The following is an 8,004-nucleotide window of genomic DNA, read 5'->3' on the forward strand; positions in this document are numbered from 1 at the left end:
GTCTGTGAATATTGAATAAGCACATGAAAAGTTCTTCAACATCATTTTTCCTTAAAGAAATGTGAACCAAAATTACAATGAGATACTCATTCATAGGATGGATATAATAAAAAGACAATTACAAGTACAGCGAGGACGTGGAGAAGTTAGGATCAACCCTCCTTCCTTGCTGGTGGGAATGTGCTACGTTGTAGCTACTTTAGAGAACAGTTTGGCAGTTCCTCAAAATGCTAAACATGATTACTACATGACTCTGCCATTTCACCTCGTGTATCTCTCCAGGAAAAATGAAAACATACACACATATTTGTACACTGATGTTCATAGCAGCATTATTCATAATAGCCAAAAAGTAGAAATAACACAAAATTGCCCATTAACTGATTAATGAATAAGCAAAATGTGGTATATCCACACAATGAAATATTATCTAGCAATGATAAGGAAGCAGGTGGTGACAGAGGCTGCACTCAGTACATCATGGGAAGTGTCATAAAAACACACATCTTGTATGTTCCTGTTTATATTTTTTAGAACAGTCAAATGTACATAAATAGACAAAGTGCAGGAGTGGTTAGCTAGGGCTGGAGGCAGGAAAGGGCTTCTAACAGGTACAAAGTTTCTTTTCAGAACGATGAAAATGTAAAGTTAGGTTATGGTAAAGGATGCAAGGTTGTATAAAGAGAATTAAAAACCACTGAATTGTCTGTACCCTTTAAACAGGTGAGCTTTACAGTGTGTATATCAATAAAGCTGTTAAACACCATGATTAGCACAACAGAGAAAAATAGAAAGAGGTAGGCAGGTGCCAGATCTGTGGGGACGTTATGCCACAATAAGGATCTACTGAGGATCCATTCAGAAATTTTGAAAGCCACTAGAGAATTTAAGCAGAAAAGTGAAGTGATATGACTTATGTTTTAGAAAGATTACTCTGGAGAATAGACCCAAAGGAAGCAAAGTGAAGGAGGGAAAGGAATGCAGAGGTTTGGAAGTGGCTGGGGGTGAGGTTGTGGCTGACTGAGATGTGGTGGTGCAGGTGATGACACATGGAGGATTTAGGATGAATTTTGATGGAATTGCTTAGATTGGGTGTGGGCTTTGATAGAAAAGGTCAGAGTGCAGAGGGAAGGGCCACTAACTGAAATGGAGATGTCTGGGAGGGAAGCAGATTTGGGGGGGGGGGTAACAGGAAGAAATGGACAGTTCTTTCAACCATGCTAAGTTTAAGATGTGCATCCGACATCCAGGCAGCGATGTCAGGACAGAGGTCAGGGCTGGAGACACAGATTTTAGAGTCACTCAGCAGGACACTGATGGAGGCCATCTAGGGAAGGGGGTGGAAGAGTCAAGTCTTGAGCCCTGGATCACCCCAAAGTTTGGACAGGCTAGAGGAGGAACCAGCGGGAAATCAGGGAAACAAGTAGAAAAATGGTCGCCAAGGGGAGAAAATGTTTCAAGAAAAAGGGTGAGTCAAGCCACATGGCTGAGAGGGACAATCAGATGAGGATGGAGATTTAACAGAAGCAGAGACAACACTTCACGGCATGTAAATTAAGCTTGAAATTAAAATGCTATTGCTCTTAGCTCCTGGCTTTATAAGCTATTGCACACATAGCAGCACTTGATGATAAAGAGGGCCGCGTGGTAGGTTCTGTAATTTTTGTTTTCACTCGCATTACAGGTATTGCATAGCCATCCAAAGCCACGTAAAACTCCTGTATGCTTCCCAATATTTCTAAAGAGCCTGTATAATAGGCTTAAAAAGTAACAACAATTATAAAATATAGAAGTGTTCATAGTTAACAAAAATTAATATTTTTTGAAAGACTCATCCTTTCCCCCATTTTCATACCTTTTTCTGTTGTGAATGAGAGCTGTTTAAGTCCAGCTCACATCCCGAATTAAATCTTTGAAAAATATGTACTAATATCAAGGTTGATGAATAAAATCCCTTCCTGCAGCATTTTTTTTATGTCTTTCAGGAAAATAATCAGCTGACTCAGCATGTATCTCAGAAATAGAAACTCAAACGCTTTTCCAGTCTGGAAAAAAGTTTTGAAGACGATTCACATCAGTTTCTTCATTTTACACTCATGGAAAGCAATGAGATGGTACCTTTATTCGGGCTGTGGTTCTCAACCTTCCTAATGCCGTGGCCCTTTGGCCCTTTAATATAGTGGGTTGCAACCCACAGGCTGAGAGCCGCTGCTTCAGAGGTAACTTTTGGGACACTCTGTATCCCTCAGCTAGTAAGTTACTGAGCTATAAAATATCTGGAGCAGTGATTTTCAACTCTGCTCCCCAACAGAATCTCCTGGGAGTTAAGAAACACTCCCATGCCAGATGCAGACTAATGAAATCAGTTGTTTGGAGATGAGGGAAAGGCACTGGTGCTTTTAAAGCTCCTGGACAGAGACTACAGCTGAGGCTGGGAACAATTAAGAGAAAGTGTTACTGCATTTTAAGGGTGAATAGGTGGACAGGTCTTTAAGCTTCTTCAGTTAGACTGGAAAACAAGAGCTAACGAGAGGGACAACACGGCTGAGAGTTTTCCACGTGGGGTAGGAGTCCCGCCTTCACCTTCCGGCTGTCTTCTTCAGTTCATCACTGAAGACAACCCGGACTCACTCTATTATTGTTGTCAGTAATCTATGCGGTTTATATATTAAATTCCACTGCCCCAAGTAACATGGCCTGATAGTAAACGTCAGGTGTCACGCACGTGGTTTTTGCTGCAGAGTTTTCATTAAAAAGAACATTTATTATTACAAATCAGATTGATAAACTACAGAAATTTATATCTTGCATCTGGGTCCCACTTAATTGTTTAAAAAGTCACTTCCATATATTTTATTTTATTGAAAACGGACTTGATACTCATTGTTTCTGGAAAAAACACACAAAAATAAGTGTGTTAAACTAGAATTCTAAGTTCTTACAAGTCTTGGATATTTTGTCCTATTTTTTTCCTTTTTTTAAATTTCAAATTATTACGAGGGCACAAATTTTTAGGTTACATTGTTCCCACTTCCCAGGTAAAGTTCAAGTGCTAGAAGAGCCTTGTGTGCTGAACAACCTGGCACTGTGCACATGAGGTGAGATCCCGCCGGCTGTGCTCCCTCCTGCCCCTTCCCCCCCTCCTTCCTTACCCCTCCCCTTGGCTACACTACTTTTGTGTTTTATTGTTCATATGAGCATGTAATTATTTATGTATTGGTTTCATATTGAGTACATTGGATATTTTCTTTTTTCCATCCATTCTTGGGATACTTTACTAACAAGAATGTCTTTCAACTCCATCCAGGTAAACATAAAAGATACAAAGTCTCCATCTTTTCTTATGGCTGAGTAGTGCTCCACGGTATACGCAGGCCACAGTTTGTTAACCCATTCATAGGTTGACGGGCACTTGGGCTGCTTCCGTGGCTTGGCAATTATGAATTGAGCTGCAGTAAACATCCTGGTGCAAATGTCTTTGTAGTGAAATAACTTTTGTTCTTCTGGGTAGAGACTTAGTAATGGAATGGCAGGATCAAATGGAAGGTCAACTTTTAGTTCTTTGAGAATTCCCCACACTTCTTTCCATAAAGGCTGTATTAGTTTGCAATTCCGTCAGCAGTGTAGAAGTGTTCTCTTTTCTCCACATCCATGCCAGTGTCTGTAGTTTTGGGACTTTGTGATGTGGGCTGATTTTACTGGAGCGAGGTGATATCTCAGGGTGGTTTTGATTTGCATTTCTCTGATGACTAAAGATGAGAATTTTTTCATGTGTTTGTTGGCTGTTGTCTGTCATCTTCTGAGAAGTTTCTTCTCAAGCCCCTTACCCACTTAGAAATGGGGTTGTTTGCTTTTTTCTTGTTGATTAAACTGAGTTCTCTGTATATTAGTTATTAGGCTTTGTCAGATCTATAACATGCAAAAATCTTCTCCTATTCCAAAAGCTGTGTGTTTACTTTGGTTATGATACCCTTAGCTGTGTAGAAACTTCTTAGATTGTTCAAATCCCAGTTATTTATTTTTGGTGTTGCTGAAATTGTCAGGGGGGTCTTCCTCAAATCTTTTCCCAGACCAGTAGTTTCAAGGGTTTCCCCCACACTCTTTTCTAAAATTTTTATCATTTCATGGCTTAAATTTAAGTCTTTTATCCAGTGAGAATCAATTTTTGTCAATGGTGAGAGATAATGGGTTCAGTGTTAGTCTTTTACATGTGGCTAACCAGTTCTCCCAGTATCATTTATTACATAGGGATTCTTTCCCCCAGTGTATGCTTTTGTTGGGCTTATAAAAAAATCAAAGGACGATTTGTGGCTAGGTAGATTATTCTACTCCAAAGATCTATGTCTCTATTTTTTTTTTTTTTGGGACAGAATTTCACTTTATCACCCTCGGCAGAGTGCCATGGCGTCACAGCTCACAGCAACCTCCAATTCCTGGGCTTAGGAGATTCTCCTGCTTCAGCCTCCCGAGCAGCTGGGACTACAGGCACCCGCCACAGCGCTCGACTATTTTTTGTTGCACTTTAACCGGGGCTGGGTTTGAACCTGCCACCCTTGGTATATGGGACTGGTGCCCCTACCCACTGAGCCATAGGTGCCGCCTTATGTCTCTATTTTTATGCCTGTACCATGCTGTTTTGATGACTATAGATTTAGAGTATAACTGGATACCTGGTAACGTCATGCCTCCAAGAATTGGTTTTATTTCTAAGAATTATATTGGCTATTTTTTTTTTCTGGTTCCATATGAAATGAAGTACTATTTTTTCAAGTTCTTCAAAGTATGACATTGGTGCTATGATGGGGATTGCATCAAATATGCAGATTGCTGTGGGTAGTAGGGACATCTGAGCAATGTTGGCTCTTCCCAGCCGTGAGCATGGCATGTTCTTCCGTTTCCTAAGGTGTTCTGCTATTTCTTTTCTCAGAGTTTCACAGTCCTCTTTATACAGATCTTTCATGGCCTTTCTTAGATATATTCCCAGGCATTTCATCTTCTTTAGAGCTACTGTAAAAGGAATAGAGTCTTTGGCTCTATTCTTGGCTTCATTGGTGTTGCATATATGAAGACTACTGATTGGTGGGTATTGATTTTGTATCCTGAGATGCTGCCGTATTCCTTGATCACTTCTTTGTAGTTGAGCCCCTGGGGCTTCTCAGGTATAAGATCATATCATCCGCAAAGAGGGAGAGTCTGACCTCCTCTGTCCCAATTTGAATAGCCTTGATCTCCTCTCATCTGATTGCAATGGCTGGACTTCCGGCACTATGCTGAATAGCAGTGGGCATCCTTGTCTGGTTCCAGACCTGGTAGAGATGCTCTCAGTATTACTCCATTTGGTGTGGTACTGGCCATGGGTTTGCTGTAGATGGCCTCTATCCATTTACGAAATGCCTCACCTAAGCCTATCTTCTTAAGTGTTCTTATCAAGAAAGAATGCTGGATATTATCAAAAGCCTTTTTGCACTAATTGAGAGAATAACGTGGTCTTTGTTTCTGATTTTATTTGTGTGGTGAATTATATTATGGATTTACATATGTTGAACCAACCTTGCATCCCTGGGATTTTGCCCCACTTTATTGAGATGAGTGGTTTGAAAGTTTAGAGCTTTGTCACTGAGGAGGAACCTCAAAGTTTACAAAGTGCATCTTTCTGTACAAAGTTAAATATTCTACTTAGACCACAAGTGACAACTCCTTCTAATCTGTTCAGCATTGTCAGTTGTAGCATTACTATACATGCATATTGCCATGTGGAACTTATTTTAATCAGATTAAAAATACACAAATTCTTGGGGCCACATTAAGAGATAGGAAGTTATGTTTTTGTTAACATTAAGTGTTTCCATTCCTTCCATAGCTTTTGCTTTCTAAGCAGTTGGAAGTGTTTGTGTGAGTTCCCTCCGACACTCCACCTGCACGCAGCAGGTCAGCCGTTCTTAGCTGTTGTTCAAGCAGGTTTAATTAGTATCATTTGCAGAGGACATTGGAGCCACAGCGGCCAAATGTCTGAGCTCATGTGGTTAATGTAACAGATTGGGAAACAGAACCTGGTTTAGGGGTCACATAAACTGGGTTAAAATTCCAGCTTGACCGATTATACTTTCCATAAATTACTCATTTCTCTGCGTCTGGGGTCTTTGTAAAAAGGAAGTGAGATTATGGTGATAAAGTAAATATATGTGACCAGGACTAGCTCTGTCATTAGTTGGGCCTGGTGTAAAGGGAAAATGTGAGGTTCCTTAATCAACAATTATTAAGAATTACGAGATGGTGATAGGAGCGTTAGTCCAAGGGTGGGGCCCTTCCAAGCTGGACCTTGTACAACTCTCCAGCTCACAGGGCCCTGAGCTGGTGCCAGGCCCGTGGGGAGATGCCGAGAGCAAAGCTCAGAGCAGGCACTTGGTGCACGGTGCTGCTGCCCCTTCCTTTGGTGGTTCCATTCAGCTTTCTTTTTCTTTAAATTAAAACGTGTATTCACTATCATCAGATTTCTGAAAACCTGTGGCATTATAGTAAGTGACTACTTTTTTAAAAAGTAGAGTTTCCAAGCTTTACTTTAATGGAAATTTTGTCACACTGAGCACCCTTTCTTTGTGCTGCGATTACAGTGTGTCTCCTTGCTCTTAAAAAGATTGAATGATTTAGGACTCAGGTGTCCTCAAACTATGGCCCGGAGGCCACATGCAGCCCGCCTAGGACATTTATCCTGCCTGCCGACTGGGTGTTTTTGCTGCCTCTGCCTGTCCTGCTTAGCAGCGGACTTGTCCCGGGGCCCGCAGTCCGGCCCTCCAAAGGTCTGAGGGACAGTGAACTGGCTCCCTGTTTAAAAGTTTGAGGACCCCTGATTTAGGTTTTTCCCCACGTTGTACTAGACCAAATTTAACATTGCCATTATGCTCATTTAAATAAGACTTTGTTTTTCTCTTTATGGCTCTTTTAAAGCACGACTAGAAATGTCTTATTAAAATAGAGTATCTTGATTTATCCTCTCTAAATCCTCATTAGAAATTTTATGCTACTTCTGTGGTCTTTACACTTAAATCACTGTATTTATGTGAAATTCCATACAGGCTTAAAATGCTTTATATATTTTCCTCCTATTTTTTCTTATTAAATGTGAAATAAAAATCCTACTTTGAGACATACAACCACAGATACATCTTAGAGGCTTCTAACTTTTCAAAAGAAATATGACTTAGGAAAGTTACAAAGTACATGAAATATTTTCATTATGAGAGTGAATTACATAACCTTGTCAATCTGTTTATATATTTTTTGGTTTATTTTTCTGTCTGTAGACTAAGGAGGTTGAGACTGATAATTATTAAGTTTCTTTCAATACGTCAATACTGAAAATCTATTTTTATTTCTTCTATTTTCTATTTCCGTATTCTCTGTTCCAGATTTACTCTGTGTGTGTGTAGAACTGAATCATTAACTCTCATAAAAAATTTTTAAGTGGGGTGGTGCCTGTGGCTCAAAGGAGTAGGGCACTGGCCCCATATGCCAGAGGTGGTGGGTTCAAACCCAGCCCAGGCCCAAAAAACTGCAAAAAATTTATTTTTTAAGTGTCAGTGAATGGCAATGTCCTTATTGCAAAGGACAGAGACAGAACCTTAGGAAGAGTTAATAAGTTGGCCAGGGTCATCTGGTTTAAGAAAAGTATGCACAAAACTAGAACTTCAAATTTTGGAACCTAGTCCTAGAGTTTTGTTTCTTGAATGCTTTAGAGTTAAATGAAGAAGTGGAGAGGTTAGAAAAGAAAGAAAACAGAGTAATCGTCAGAGGTGTGTTGGGAAATGCTGAACAGCTGGTTGGGGGAGGTGAGGGCTCTAATTTGCAGCGTGCGCTGATTTTCCTGGTGTGGCTTCCCCAGAATGTCAACCTGTTAATGTGATGTCCCTGGGGGTGGAGTGGGAAGAGGCATCTGACACAGGCCAACGTGAGCTGCTCCAGCACCTCCCAGTAGTGGGCCTGGGATGTCCCTGGGGGTGGAGTGGG

The 8,004-nt window shown here is 40.6% G+C and overlaps 1 protein-coding gene across 1 annotated transcript in view; it reads right to left on the reverse strand.

Moving 5' to 3' along the window:
• Positions 1-8,004, reverse strand: part of LRRC7 (leucine rich repeat containing 7) — a 463,713-nt gene that overhangs the window by 33,740 nt on the left and 421,969 nt on the right. The window lies entirely within an intron of this gene.

The sequence above is a fragment of the Otolemur garnettii genome, unplaced genomic scaffold (genome assembly GCF_000181295.1).
Source record: "Otolemur garnettii isolate 467f Iridium unplaced genomic scaffold, OtoGar3 scaffold00010, whole genome shotgun sequence".
Taxonomy (NCBI): domain Eukaryota; kingdom Metazoa; phylum Chordata; class Mammalia; order Primates; family Galagidae; genus Otolemur; species Otolemur garnettii.